This window comes from Gymnoscopelus microlampas, assembly GCF_963454915.1.
Source record: "Gymnoscopelus microlampas genome assembly, chromosome: 15".
Taxonomy (NCBI): Eukaryota; Metazoa; Chordata; class Actinopteri; order Myctophiformes; family Myctophidae; genus Gymnoscopelus; species Gymnoscopelus microlampas.
This window is the reverse complement of record NC_139952.1, coordinates 1,513,378-1,517,969: the sequence shown is the minus strand read 5'-3', so window position 1 is coordinate 1,517,969 and position 4,592 is coordinate 1,513,378. Positions and strand designations below refer to the sequence as shown.

The 4,592-nt window shown below is 40.3% G+C and overlaps 1 long non-coding RNA gene across 1 annotated transcript; it reads left to right on the top strand.

Annotated features, from left to right (window-relative positions):
• The first annotated feature begins 386 nt into the window (after window positions 1–386).
• On the top strand, window positions 387–1,200 carry LOC311062072. The gene is made up of 3 exons (XR_014602457.1): window positions 387–486; window positions 883–984; window positions 1,072–1,200. It is a non-coding gene; the product is annotated as an uncharacterized lncRNA (long non-coding RNA).
• Window positions 1,201–4,592: the final 3,392 nt, after the last annotated feature.

Here is a 4,592-nt window from a genome sequence, read left to right as displayed (position 1 = left end):
CTCTGCATGATCTGCTGCCCCAAACAAGAGAAATAGATACTACCAGGACACTGAGGAATCAACATGAGTTGTCAGAACCTAAACCCAAAGCCAAAACCAACAGGCTGAAAAACTCTACCCTGTATGCGGCAGTCAGGCTGTATAATAATATTGGTCAGACTGTATAAACAACATGGCCACCAGAACTGTTTTAAATGTCCTCATCTTCTGCTTCCGCGAAATGAAATGTTTTTAAATGTTTTTTAAATGTTTTTTAACTGTTCTTGTATGCAAACGCTCTCTTATATCTACAGTATATATATGTAAAGTTCTGCAGTTTTTCAGTGGGGCCCTGGCTCCACTGCAAGCATGAATTAATAAAATCAAATCAAATCAAATCAAACAACAAGGCACTCGTTCTCCACAACCGGGACACCATGACTGGTGGTTTCTTCCGGCCATTAGCTCCAACCAACTGTATTGTGGATACAGCTATTAGACACTGTGGTAAGTTACATTAGCAGACACTATTATCCAAATTAACTTAGAAGTACACAATCAGAATAAATGAACCCTAGTCAACAAACACATTGGTCACATTAGTAGATCTATTGTTTCAACAAAAGTAGGAGGTACCAGGTAAGCATCCAGCCTAGCATCTGTCTGTCTACATAACATCTATCTAAACTATGACATTATGATATCATTGATAATAATGTCAGTTTGAAGAGCATCCCGTTAATGAGTGACATGTGGGAGGGGGGGGGGGGGGGGGGCTTTAAAAGTGTAAAGTATCACACTAAACTACTATAGTTCATTGACATAACAAAGATAACTTGTGAAGGTACGTTAGACTGCTTTATGTGATTTGACTAATGATTAATTAACATAACTCTCTTTTAGTGCAATTCTTGCCCATTGAGATGCCTGTCCAAATCTGTGGTTGTCCACCAGAGGTGTTGCAGGTCATCAAAGGGAAGGACGTTACTTTGGTCACAATAAATGGTAATTACAAGGATTTCCTCTGCTCTGTTTGAAAAAGATGTTCTATGGCAGTGGGAACATTACAGTGGATGTGTATGTTATTTGTAGGACGGTATGATCTCAGCATGCCACAGCTGACCTGTGAGGGATGCCAGGCTATGTGGGATGCAGGAGTGGAGGTTCTTGTACAAAATGGCTACTGGCCAGCCACCCTCAACTTTTTAACCATTTATGAAGCAGACTTGTTCTACAGTTTTGAGGACATGAAGATGGCGTCACCAGGGCTGTCACTTCAGGCATTTCTACGAATGCTTGACAAAAGGACTGTTCGCTTTGGCCGTGTAAGTACTAATTTCTTCGGTCTGCACTTCAAGCATTGTAAAATTATTAGTGTTTGGATATGAACATTTCTGTTAAACCGTTTTTTTTGCTGTTTTTGCTGTTTTTCTAGACTGGGAAAATTTCATCCGACAGCTTTCAAAAAAGCTTTTTTGAATGGGCTGCTGTTCGTTCGGTCTGAAATTGATTCCCTCTGCAAGGAGGAGCCACTTTGCTGTCCTGCGTGCACACCATCTATGCTTGCGGTCTCTGTTGATGGGAACCGCAAACATTACCGTTTTAAAAGTACAGCAAGGTATTGTACACAATCCACACTGTTAATATCAAGGAATGGCAAAATAATCAATTGTGTATTTTACACGGTGTAACCCAGTTGTACTGTAGCTTGGCATTCCCAGACTGATTACGTTCCCCGCCATATTGCCATGAATGTTTGAGAGATCCTACGTAATCAGTCTGGCAAGGCCTTGAACTTAGAGTGTTCAACATCTTAAATTTAACTTTTTTTTTTAGATCCAAGGAGCAAGCCATCTTTGATGGTGTATTCATGGCCAATGATGAAGATGTGGCCAGATTTGTGGGTCATATACACAGCAAAATCAAACATGTAATTGCAGACTTTCTCTTCTATCTGATTATTAAGTAAAACATTGTCATAGAATTTAACCACTTAAATCCCATTTATATTGAGTGGAGTCCCTCAGGGCTCTATACTAGTGTATTTAACGTTTTCACTCTACATTCAATATCTTCACTGAAAATAGCCGATCGACAAGCTCTGCTATTTTCACTGAAACGTTGTCCAATATCTTCACATAGCCGATCGACAACGTGTCGCGCTGCGACTCACGTTGTGAGCTTGACAATCTACTATCTTCTGCAAAACCTTTACCAGAATACAGATCCTGGGGTTTAAGTGGTTAATTATTGCCATGTTTTTCCACCTGCTTTAAAAATATGTTGCACTAATCCTCAAAATATCTGATAGAATTGTTCCCTGTTTGTTCCCTGTTGACAAGATCTTTTGTCTATTAATATTCTATACCATGTAGGTCCCTGGAAGGGGTGTTTGTGGTGGGGAGTGGTCGGCAGCTAGAGAAACGTCCGAACGATCCAGGAGTAAGGTGGATGAGGAGGGGCTAGAACTGGCTGTCTGCAGACACGGTGTCTTGCTGGCTGCCCTGAACATGTTTAGGGGTGAAATATTTGCGTACCCCATGTTCTTACAGCACCTAATGTCATCCAAATATGACATCACATTCTTTTGTATGGACGTTGCCTGTAAGTACTGGCCGTACCTACAAAAAGTGTGTGCCCACTGTCCAGAGCTCCAGCCCCTTCAAAACATGCAGCCCTTCCTGTCTGTTCTCCATGCTAAAGCGCATGATTACAAATGTGAGGTTAGTATAAGACAATATGTGATTATAAGATGATGGTCAATCCTATAAATGATCTGACAATCATGTACCAGATAACTGATATCTACTGTTGAGGCAGTTAACGTTTTCAGATTTGTTAGACAGTCATTACACAGTACTTGTTTCGTCCATTTTTTTTATTTATTTTTTAAATTAAATGGCACCATTGAGTCTTGCAAAACGCATGTGCTGTTATGAATGCAATTGATATTCAGGTTTTGTATTATCTCTGTCCAGGTGAAATGGAGCGGCGCTAACCAAGACGGTGCTGGTTCCACACTCGGGGAAGAAGTGGAACAGTGCAATGCGTTTCTCTCCAGGATAGCCGTAACAACGAAGCACAGTCATGTCAAAAGAAGGTGCTGTGTAATTGTACATTTGTATATAGTATAGTGTGAATAGCAAAATTATAATAGTAATAATTCACAGAACTCCTCTATGTGTACTTGCAGGCCGCAATGACATGCTGACACTTTTGTCCATAAGATGGAACCAACAGAAATGTGACAACATGGCCAATTCACTCTCCCAAAGATACCACAAGGTAGAAACTGTTATTTAATGTATACATGCTATGCACTTTGCATTATGTAAAATAAAGAAATCATGACTTGAGTTTCTGTCATAAACTACACATTGGAAGGACATCTGTATTGTGTATTGGTTTTCCTTTTAATTTCAGACTTCTAAGGTTTTAAAAAACAAGTTGGCAGACCTGGAAAGCCTGAAAGCACGACTTCAACTGGAAGAACACAATGTTGAAGAGTACATTCAAGATGTCAAAGACTGGGCTGGTGGTAAGAACATGATAAACATGATCTGAAATACAAATGTGAATATTTTATTCCTTTTTTAATTTAAATTAACACTGTTATTCATTGTTTTTTCAGGAGAAACTGAACATCAAGGCACACTGCAGACTTTGTGTCAGAAGATTGAGGCCCTCACGAGCAGCATTAAAACCAGGAATGAACGCATCTACCGAGAAAATGGTAAGTTGACATTTTCGGCCTATTCTGACAACAGTCCCAAACATTTCCATTACTATTACAATGACCATACAGTAGCATAATGTAGTGCTTGTGTGTTTGTGTTGATTCACAAACTTTACCAACCTGGAAGTGCTGAAAATGCACAGGAAATGAATACACACACTAGGGCAATAACCACTTGAGTTTTGCAAGTTGACTGTCAATAACCAGAGTTTGAGAGAGTTGCACCAGGGTCATAGACATCTTGTAATAGGCTGGGTTCACACCGAAATTTGTTGTCTGTGTCGAACGTTTTTGTAATGGTTTTCAATGGGAATGGAGTGGTTTTCTGGCTAAATGGCGCAATGCCAGAAAACTGCTCCATTTCCTTTTGAAAACCATTACAAAAAGACGCCCATGCATGTAGGCATAACCAAGTGTCTGTGTGAACCCAACCATAAAATGTTTTTCTTCTCAGACAGCAACAATGGACGGCACAGAATCCGTCGGAAATTAAGGCAGGAGAAAAATGCTTTGAAGGTCATGGTAGAGGAGTACAACAGCCTGGTTCCTGATCAAACGGTGTGCTTCGACACGATCCTCGACACAGAGCATCCCTGGCCGTGGCAAATTACACAAATTGGTAAGCATTTAGCCACTTAAACCCCAGCGTCTGTATACTGGTAAAACCTTCGTGGAAAACAGCAGATTGACGAGTGTGACGTGTTGTGAGCTTGTCGATCGGCTATTTTCAGCATTTTTTTTAATGTAGAGCGAAAACCGCTGATAGTTACTAGTATAGAGTTCTCCCATTGGGAGTGCTGTTCAGAGCACATTTTCACATAGAGATGTAAAACCTGAGCTCTAAAGTGGTTAACGTCCTGTATGTTTTCTTCCATGT